Source organism: Strongylocentrotus purpuratus, unplaced genomic scaffold (genome assembly GCF_000002235.5).
Source record: "Strongylocentrotus purpuratus isolate Spur 01 unplaced genomic scaffold, Spur_5.0 spur5_contig_853, whole genome shotgun sequence".
NCBI lineage: Eukaryota > Metazoa > Echinodermata > Echinoidea > Camarodonta > Strongylocentrotidae > Strongylocentrotus > Strongylocentrotus purpuratus.
Genome location: NW_022145561.1, coordinates 479,669 through 491,007, shown reverse-complemented (window position 1 = coordinate 491,007; position 11,339 = coordinate 479,669). Strand labels below are relative to the sequence as shown.

General features: G+C 38.5%; 1 long non-coding RNA gene across 5 annotated transcripts; it reads right to left on the bottom strand.

Moving 5' to 3' along the window:
* Positions 1–6,824: 6,824 nt before the first annotated feature.
* On the bottom strand, positions 6,825–11,339 carry LOC105441545. Of its 5 annotated transcripts, none has more exons than XR_004066045.1 (5): positions 11,015–11,339; positions 9,675–9,768; positions 8,983–9,113; positions 8,230–8,344; positions 6,825–7,085 (listed from the first exon to the last, which is right to left on the bottom strand). It is a non-coding gene; the product is annotated as an uncharacterized LOC105441545 (long non-coding RNA). The 5 variants fall into 5 exon arrangements; XR_004066044.1 differs by having other exon boundaries at positions 8,230–8,554; positions 8,992–9,113; XR_004066041.1 differs by having other exon boundaries at positions 6,826–7,085; positions 8,992–9,113.

Genomic DNA, 11,339 nt, shown 5'->3' with positions numbered 1-11,339 from the left:
CGACGTATCTTGCGAGCTCCTCTCCAATTTGTTGTGTATGTTATGTATAGTACGATGCAAATGGGAGGGGAACTCGCAAGATACCAATTTGTGTTTGATTGATCACAAATTCAAAAATTATAACTTTCTTAATTTTCATCGGATTGCTCAAACTTTCACTGATCTGTTTCTCTAATTTATCTTCTTAACTTAACTTGGCACCACGCCTTTTCTTGCAAATAAGCAATTAGTCTTAGACCTATGTCGTGCCTATTTTACTTTGAAGCGAGTTACAACATCTTTCATTGGCCCTTTGAAATATTTTGTTTGTTTGTAACTTTATATTGTCTTGTATTCCATACTTCACTAGATGTTTCTCTTTCTCTCTCTTTCTATAGCCCTTTTCTACCGCTTCCTCTCTCCCTGCCTACCTTTCTATCTTTCTCTCTCTTCGTCCTTCATAGCTGTCTCATTCCCTTTGCCTTCGTCTCCTTCTGTCACCCATAATTATATGCTCATGATTTGTTTTCTCCCTACAATCAGGGCCTTTGCGTACAATTGTAACTTTTTTAAACGGTCCTTCCACTTGCAAACTTTCCATTACGCTGTACATTACATAGCATTGTCAATATACCTGTGTAACTAACATACATGTAATTATGTATCGTATTTTTTTTTTCTTTTTTACTTGTGAGTGGAATAAACTGTGCTAAACTTTAACTGAATCAAGGAGTTGGAGAGCGCCTTGACTAAACTAAATCATGACGAATTTTTTTTTTAGTGAGAATTATTGAAAAGCACAACATTTTTAATTCATCTTAAAAGGGAGATAAAATAGATGAAGCACACGTCTGATTATATGGACCCAGTTCGATCATGGGTTAAAAGCTAATCTAGAAAATGAATACTACTACTACTACAGATACATGTACATTTGTTTGAGGTTTAAAATAAAATACTCTTACCGTAAATTAGTCGGGATCTACTCGCTATTACTTAGGACAAATATTCATAGGGACCGCTATTCATAAGGACCGCTATACATAATTTGAGGAAAGGTTCATTATTCATAAGGACCGGTATTCAAAATCGAAGAAGATGGTCGCTATCTATAATATGAGAAGAGTGCCGCTATTCATAATACGAAAAGAGGGTCGCTATTCCTTAGAAGAAGAGGGTTGCTACTTATTTATAATACGAGATCGAAGTCGCTATTCATAAAAATTAAATAGGCAAACAAAATGATATTAAGAAAAGGGAATATTGGATGAGGGATACCCCCACGGATTAGGCGTAGCTTAAGGGGGGGGGGCACAAATCGCCACGAATATTTGTCGAAATCCCTTATTGAAAACATACATTTCTGAAAAACTAAAGAAAAAAAGGCATGCCCAATTAATGTACACGACCCATCAACCCCCCCCCCCCCCACCACCACCACCACCACCACCACCACCAACTAGTCCGACCACGCTGCGCCATTCGGCCGCAGTATTTGCTTGTTACAAGTACGTATCATCGACAATTTTCGTCTAAGTAGTTCATACTAACTCTATGGTCACTTATCATTAGATCTTCATAACCGCGCTAGAGCATCAAATAGCCCCCCGCCCCCCCCCCAACTGAGAGTCAATATTTTACAAGCAAACCACCTCAGCCCCCGGAAATAAATATGAATGTCCGAGTCGTCATCATAGGCTTAGGAGGCGGGGGGGGGGGGGGGGGGCTGGGGATATTTCATATGTAATGATGTGCTGGTTCTGTAATTACATGTATCAATCTTGATTCATGACAATTCGTGTCAGCCTTACTCCTCGTTTGTTTGTTACGTTCCCTTTATTGTAAATCTTTATTTTGGTTTGGCTAAAGTAAAGTAGTCAATTCTTTAATAAATATATTTCGTGTGTGAATATGTATCCATGTATGCATGGATTTGAATAATTATAACGTGTATTGTCTGTGTTTGCTTTGAATTTATCAAGTCTTGTATATAAAGTTCATTGAACTGGAAGCCTGACATACAGGTTAAAGGGACTGTTGAGTTTTGTTGCAGAGGGCGCTACACAAAATAATTTTGTTGTGAAATAGTGAAAAACTGAGTGTCAAATTTGAAAGAATATACAATTTAGATGACAAAATCATTTTTGTTTGATCAAAATTGGTTGAGAGACGGCTGAAATATTCATTAATATAACGATTTCTAATACTTGTAGGGCCCCAAAAATATTCGATAATTATCATCCCGACTATACCTAGCCTCTTGTCGATGGCCCTGGCGCTATTGGAGTCCGTAAATTCTGGCGCTTAGGCCAGGGCCATCAAAAAGAGGCTAGACTATACCTTGAATCAACCATCCTTTTTTTTATTTGGGAGCGAGCAAAGCGATCGATCATACACATGTGAATTAAGTGAAGAAAGAAAGAAAAAGAAAAAAAGCACAAAAGACTACCTCGCTGCCCATTTTTGTTTGTGGAGGGGGGGGGGGGGGATTGTAGCCAAATGGGATGCTCAATCATTATTGATTTTTATTTATTAAGTTGAACTGTGCAGATGTAGATTAACATTCTTGTTATAACAAACATTTTTAATGCAAAGTATATTTTTTGCCATAATTTAATTGAGGTTATTGGAAATATAGGAAAAAAACTTTGGGCATCCTATCTGGCACTTCATATACAAGTCGTTCGTAAAGTCATGCGTAACTTTACGAACAGCTTTATGAAACACCCCCAGGTCAGTGATCATTCTGACGTGAGTCATTAGAGAAGTTGGTAGACCCGCTGCTCATCATGCTCGTTGGTATTAGGTCCATGGTAATAGACCAGTTCACGGTTAGCACATCACTGCAATGACCCCGAATATCCACAGATCTTCAAAACATGAAGACGTCCCACTTTGTACATTTTGAAATAATCACTCCTACAGCGATATATAGATAACCTTTGTTTCCCCTTTTCAAAGAATACTTCCACCTGTGTATCATGGAGTTCATTGAATGTGCATGAATGAATAATGATCACATAACTTTCATGAGCACGCATCCAGTATAACGTCTCAGTGTATTTCAAAATTTGTTCTGCAATGACCTTTATCTGCTCATGCTCAGACTGCAACCGTGAACTGGCTTATACCAAGGAGATACCAGGAAGTTGGAATGGCCCTGGTAATACCATGCATAATCCACCAGTTATAATCATGACGTCATGGATATTGCTATACGATTACGTCATACCTCCAACGTAATATGAACGCGTGGAACATGTCAGTATTTACAATAAGAATTGACGGCGAGGGCTTGTCGTAAAGTTCAATTATACCTTTGCTCTTGATGAAAAACAGATCACAATGTAAGAGGTCAAAGAGGCTATTGTTATACTTCTTTTTACTTCTTCGTGATTTGAACTACGAGTATCATTCGCTCTTAAACAATGACAGGGACGATTGCATTTTGTCTGGGGTTATTGTAGTCATCTCGTTAAGTACCATCTGAAACATTGTTTTTTTCTTTTCTTTCATGTTTGGTTGGTTTAGGGAGTTCGAAGTTCAATACAACACATCGTCACCGTTTTCACGAAGTGTCCCAAGAGCGTTTTAGCGTACAGAAACAAATTTTGAGATAAACGCGTTTAAAGTTTCACTTTTTTACAATCGCTGTTTTCACGGGAAAAAAGTATGTGATGGTATTCATTTTTTTGGATATCTTGATAGTACACTTTCTACAGAATGAAATGATATAAGTTTTACGTGGAAATAATGTTTATTTAAACAATAATTAGACCTCAATCACAGAGGACAGTCAGAGGACGGTTCGTGAAAACGAAAAACTTGACATCCACGCTTAGGCTCGTCTTCACGTAGTGGCCCCGCAGGCGAATTTTTTTTCCGTACTCGAGAGAGCAAAAATCCCATGTGCGCATGCGCGTGGACTTATGATTTCTCTGCTACTTCCCATACGAAATGTACATGTATTCGCATGTACTGTGCACGATTCGCGTTCTACGAGTAAACGATGGCATAGTAGTCTTCAAACACAGACTCTGATTTGCCAGTTTGACAAATCAATATGCGTATGTGTCGCGATGTGCTTATTCAAGTCTGTGTAGTTGTATGATTCAGACCCAGTAGTGCATATGGAAATACATTGCAACTTGTATAGAATGGTATAGTAGTCTGCAAGCACAGACGCTAATCTGACAGTTTGACAACATACTAGTAGTGTGCTGAGAAGTACTTTATTCAAGTCGCCAACTTGTATAGAATGGTATAGTAGTCTGCAAGCACAGACGCTAATCTGACAGTTTGACAACATACTAGTAGTGTGCTGAGAAGTACTTTATTCAAGTCTGCGTAGATGTATGATTCAGACCCTACTGGTGCGTGCGTTAGAAATGCATCTCAATGTGTAGAGTGTAGTATAGTAGTCTGCAAGGACATAATAATATATTGTGTATTGATGAGTAGTGATTTTATGCAAGTTTGTAGGGTCTGAATCATAAAACTACTCAGACTTGAATAACACTATTTTGTCAAACTGTCAGATTAGCGTCTGTGCTTGCAGACTACTATGCCACTCTGCAAGTTGAGATGCCTTTCCAATACACGCACCAGTAGGGTCTGAATCATAAAACTACACATATTTGAATATAAAGCACTACTCAAGACACTATGTTGTCAAACTGTCCGATTAGCGTCTGTGCTTGCAGACTACTATACCATGCTATTCAATTTGGGATGCATTTCTGTAAGCACTAAAATGTCTGAATCATACAACTACTCAGACTTGAATACTAGTACTATTGCTACGCACGATTATGCGTAATTGTTTTGTCAAACTGGCAAATCAGAGTCTGTGTTTGAAGACTACTATGCCATCGTTTACTCGTAGAACGCGAATCGTGCACAGTAGATGCGAATACATGTACATTTCGTATGGGAAGTAGCAGAGAAATCACAAGTCCACGCGCATGCGCACATGGGGTATTTGCCCTCTCGAGTACGGAAAAAAAATTCGCGCCCCGCAGCTTACGCGGCCCCGTTTCCCCTGTTGGTTATGTGAAATTTCGTTTTTACGAACCGTCCCAGTTGACGTGCGCGCTGTGCAAAGCAATGCCCATTTGCGTACCCCCCCCCCCCCCAACCTATAAAAATATATTTGTCATACCTAGCTGATTCTGTTTCCTCGAAATCACAGCACTATATTCAATGTTAGACTCGCATCACTCTGCCCCATCCAGAAATTCATCTTGAATCCTTCACATAATGCAGGAAATGCAATAATTTGTTAGTGACTCTGAATGCCCGATATGGAAATTGTATATACTGTCCTGCTTCATATGTGATTTAAGTTTAATTGAATATTTTTGTCAATGATCAATAGCATATTTGTATACTTGTTGTTTTTTTTTTTGGGGGGGGGGGGCACACCAAGCACTATGTACAACTTCTTCTCAATTCTTTCTTTCTCTCTCTCTCTCTCTCTCCTCTCTAGCTCTCTCATGCAAACAAGAACATCCCCCTCCTTCTCTTTCTTTCTCTCTCTTTATCTCTCTTTTTGTCGTTTATTACCCCTCTTTGTTGTCACATAAGTCATTATCATTTTAGTACATTACTCTCTCAGACACATTTCTCCTATAAACAAATCTAACTAAATAAGAATAAACGTTGAATAGCACAAAGCAATCAAATCTTAAGATTAATACTTTCGTCTTGATTATGACTGCATTTATTTCTTTGCAATATACAGTAACTGGAATCGTTTTTGTACAGTTCATTTCACAATTACATGTACAATCATTAAAAATTGATAAATCATAATAATAATAATAATAATAATAATAGCCTAATAGTTCACTCAAAATTTTATTAAACCGAAACGGAAATTCTTTTTGCCCAATTGATCGTGAGCCCGGCAGCCACTGAGCAGCGCCAGATCGACGTTGCTCTATCCCTTATTGTTGAACGCCAAACAAGGTAGCAACAACTCCCATCTTTTAACGTCTTTTGGTATGACGCGGCCGGGATTTGAACCCACAACCTCCCAGTTGTGAGGCGGACGCTCTACTGACTGAGCCAACACTCCGGTGTAATGAATCATGTTTGAATATCAAAATTGCAACTTATTTAACTGTAGCCCACACTCATGGCAAAAAATACAACATGGTAGCTCTATAAAGAAGGGGGGTACCGGTGTTCTTGGAAAATTCTGAAATGCAAATTCACAAGGCCACTGATTAGGGGGAGGGAGGGTTACAATATAGTTTGAGTACTGCCACAATGGAAGAGGAGCTTAAAAGAAAATCATTAATTATTTATATTTTTTGTGTATGACATACAAAGTTGTCAGCTGCATACGTCCCTGTTGCCTCATAAAATTGCAGATCTGAGATTTACATAGATGTTGTAATCTAACTTTTCAAACATTATTTCTTATTCTATGTCTGATTTCTTTCAAACTTTCACCAGTCTATTACACTCATTTTGTTCTGCTTTAACATAAATCAACTTGTTATAAAGGTTGGATTGCCCTTTGAAATATAAACTATTAGCAATTAATATTAGTCCTACATGCCAAATCCTTCTAAAAACATACAACACTGTAAGTTTATGGGATTAACACTGTAAGTTTATGGGATTAAAACTTCTTACATGCAACTTTCATATGATGGATGACCTTAGTCTGTGCTGTTCTTAGTGAGGAAGGATGGAGGTTGTCACTGTCAAAATAATAATAACAATATGCTCAAGGCGCTCCAACTATTACCCTGGCTCTGCTAGGCAGCCGCTTTCGGTGCTCACAGCAGAGTGGCAAATGTAGATTAATATCTTGCCAAAAGACATTACTGCTGTGGCGGGACTTGAACCATAGATCCTGTGATCCACAGTCCAACGACTTATCCACTAGACCACAAAACCTCTAAATGGAGGCACATTCGGAGTCAGAGTCTCCTGTCAGCATTGCAGTCCCCGTCCAGTCCACATCCATCTAGCTCATAGTGACTCTTGAACCCACCCTAAGCCTTCCGTTATATCGAAGATCTCGTTTCTTGCCACAATTGATCTCTCCATCACGATCCCACCTAACAATAACTTCTGTATTTTTGTCCATCCTAAGAGGTAATTGACAAAAGATTGTTACAATCAAGTTATCAATAACTCTGTTCAATGATAAGTAGAGAGGACATAGTAATTTTATTTCATAAAACAGGAATGAAACCTAGAAACAGGTATTAAATAAAAAGTGGTTTTACTCTGTCGTAAATTGATATTTTGAAATATACAGTAACTATAAATGAAAATCAGAATATGAATTTAAGGTCTACTTTTAACAGAAAAAAAGCGAAGCATGCACCGAGTAGAAAAAGCAGATTTGCAATTGTTTTATAAATACTGTTGCACCATTTATTCACTTAGAATGCAATTTGTGACATTGTGGCACTAAATTCCTGGTAGGAAATCAGAGTGGTATAACTCCTATTTAAAAATATGAATGGCTTTCCTGTGTTCAACACTTTTAGGTTGGGAGGATTGGTATATTGTTTAAAAAATTGTGACAGCATACTCCATGGTCTGTATGGTACTATTGTATTCCATTTCAATAAAAAATGTAGCGGACATCTATACAGTATTTATCAACCACTGAAGATGATATGATAGGGTTCCATATGTATTACTGGGTTTGTTGTCAATCATTGAATTGATATGTTCATATCTAAAGAAGATATAAAATCTGCAGGTTATCAGCAAATTTGTGATGAATGTTATAAACCCAGTAAGTAACAATGAATGCACTTGCATGTACTTGTCTGCCAGATTGAAAGAAACTTTATTATATCAACTTTCAGAAAGACCACTCAATAAGGATCAATATTCAAAGTTAGTCAAGCGTATAATATCATTCATTATTATTTATGGTGCAATTATCGCATAAAGACACGCGTGATGTAGCAGCGGGTAATATAAGAGCATATTACCATACGTTTCACATCTGGGTACTTGTACATGATACATGTATAAGTGATACTTGAAATATAAGAAGAGGATAATTGATAATAATAACATTGACTGGCTCACATTTTGGTTGATATGAGACAATATTGCCCTCAACATAACCATATTGCCCTCGTCTTTGACCCGGCCAATATGATTATATTTGGGCAATATAGTTTCATATTCCCATTAAAGCCAGTCAAAATTATAAAAATATTTCATATATAAACAATATAAAATGTAACAAATTAGGTTAAAACTTACCTTTGATGACTGAGGGGACTTAGCTATTCAGTCGGTCGGTCTGTCAGTCGTTTGGTCTGACCTCCAAACCGTGGTATTGGAAACGTAATCAGTTCAAGGGCAGAGGGTGAAGATGCTGGGTTAAAAGGAGAATATATTTGATAACTCATGATGGATGCAGAAAACCCCCAACACAGCTCGTACAGGAAGCTATACTGGGATGATATGATTTTAAAATCGCATCTCTTCAAAAAATTACAGGCATCAGGTTAATGCATATTATTTTATTTTTTCTGTGATGAAACAACACAAATTAGTGTAACTCTCCTTCTTCACCCCCTTCCCCCTATGAAAAAAAGACAATAAGAAAAATACAAAATATAAGATGAAGCCTGTCATCTTGTAAGTTGATACACAATAAGTAGCTCAAACATGACATGTTGGCAAAATGAATGTCTGTCACGCACATTAAAGAGCGAGGAACTTGTGTTTGATGCCTTACAATACCATCAACTGCCTAAAACCTTTCAAAGCAAGATCAGTCATGCGTTTATGAAAAAAAATTGAGTGTTTGGGAACCCGTCATCTTTGGAGGGCCCTCCTAGCACCCCCACCACTTTGCGCACATTAGAAAATTACTTCCCAGCATAGTTTTGTCCATGGATCATAGTTATGTAAATGAAAATAGTTCATTTGTTTGCTAAAGATTGACCCCTCCCCCTCGCCAGCCCAACTCCCAATCTATAACTTTTCTTTTGGAGCTAATTTCCTTACCACACATACCTTGTCAATTTGCTAAAAGCTCTCCACATCAGCTGCACAAACTCCTACATGGACATCAACCACTGGGGGTGCTAGTGGTCCCTCATCTCTTGCGTATCCCAGCTGTCTATTCTACTGGTAAACTATGAAAAAATATGAAAAGTATTTGTTTAATTTTTCTGCATTTGTTCAAACAAGCCACTTCATCTCACGGTTGAATATCCCTTTAACTTATTAGCAAGCACATCATTATCTAAAGCAATTAAGAAGACCTTGCATAATTAAGTCTCAGTCTTGCAAACATGGGATGAAACAACCCAAATTAGTGCTAACTCCCCCCCCCCCCCCCACCTCACAACGTGACGGACATGTGCGCTATACCAGAAGCAACTACGGTAGTACTATTATTATAAGCAACCCCCCCCCCCCCCCAACAAAACAAAAAGCCTGTCATCCAAGGCAAAAGGTACACCTTAAGTAGCTCAACCACAACTTTGGTGGCAAAATGAAATTATCATGCACAATAAAGAGGGAGGAATTTGTAGTGGACGTCTTCCCATACCATCAGCTTTATCTTTGTCTTTAAAGCAAATTAATTAAGAGCAGGCATGCGTTTATGAGCATAAAACCAAGTGTATAAGAAGCCGCTCCAGCCTATGCTAGGTTGACCCCCCCCCCCCCCCCCCCCCCCCATCCATTAGTACCTCAACAACATGCTTAAAGCTCTCCACGTCAAACTCCTACTTAGACATCAGCCACTGGGAGTGCTAGTGATGGTCTTCTCAGCCGGCTATTCTACTGGTAAAACCGGGAAGAAACATGAAATGTATTTGCTTCATTTTTCTGCATTTGCTGAAATTAAGCCACTTCATCTCAATTCTCATGGTTGGATTTCCCTTTAAATTATTAGCAAGCACAAAATTGTTTATTCATTCAAGCATACCTGGCTTTACTATTCAAGTCTCAGTCTCGTATTTATAACATGAACATGGAAAGAGCTTACGAGGGGGTCATGTAACATTTAAATCTAGTACTAGGAGTACGTAAGTACTAATGTAGTAGATCTAGACTCTAGGCTCGCGCTCGAGCCTAGACTCAACTCCTACGTCGCAATTGCCATTTTATGATTTGGCATTGTCATATCAACATTGACATTGAATTTTAACCAAAATGTGCCCTTGGCTAATTGGGCCTTGCCTTGGAGGCTTGGGCTGGTACTGCTTAATCAGTTAACATAGTTAATGTAAAATTATTATTAATGATATCTCCCCTGCCCTGGCCGCGAATATTTTTTTTACACGCTAGTCTGGCCAGTTTCGCCGTAATACTAGTAAAAGTGCGCTGGAGGTAAAGCCTACATATAGGCATGCACTAGGCCTACCGCAGTTTAACTTGATTGCTCTCTAGCTGAACGTTCGGTCGTTCGTGTCTCAAGCTTAGATCAAGATTAATGTAAAGTTTCTAAATTAAATTAAAATAGATTAAGTTTTTGAATTCCATCGCCCAATGGCTGAGATGGCCGTCTCATTTAAAAGGGCCAGCTATGTCTTTATCTGATGATTGTCATGCACGATGTACATGTTGATCATCATGCTCCTCGCATGTAGGCTGCTAGACTAATATTAGTCGTTTCAATGGTGTTTATCATAGAAATGGCCAGGCTAGCGTGTAAAAAAAAATTGCGCGCCCTGGCCTGGGCTTCACTCTTCAGCGAATTCGCCTTGTGACTCGTGACATTGTTGTTACTGCATGTAACTGCTCCTGCACTTATACATGTTCAAGCTTATCTAAGATACTGTGTTACTTAATACTTAGTAGCACTCTGTTGATATAGTAGTAGTAGGCGAGTACTACGTACTACTAGATCTGCATACTAGTAGACCGACAATACAACTCACGCAGAAAACAGTGCGTGGGACTGTAATGACCTATCTCGCCATTTCGTAACTTGATATCCGTTTAGAATATGAGTTTGTTTATACTGCTACAGACGATATTATTGAACGATGCATAACATTGTTTTAAAATAAGTGAAAATAATTACCTAGGGCTGTCAGATTCCTCTAACAATTCCGCCAGAAGCACCGGCATCTGTGACAAAGGCTTCGCGGAGCCGGTTCGTGTACGATTATCAATAGCAGACTACATTTGCGCGTAAGAGGCCACTTCGTGAAAACGGTGTTTGCCAGTTGTACCGCCTGTGATACGTTTCGTGACGTCACGTATGACGTAATTAAGCAAGATTAGACTTTGAAAATTACTGAAGTTGTAGACATTTATATACATTGCTCAAAAACGGTCAAAACTCGAAATTAAAAATTTCAACGATTTTGGCCACTGAGGCCACTTCGTGAAAACGGTGACGACAT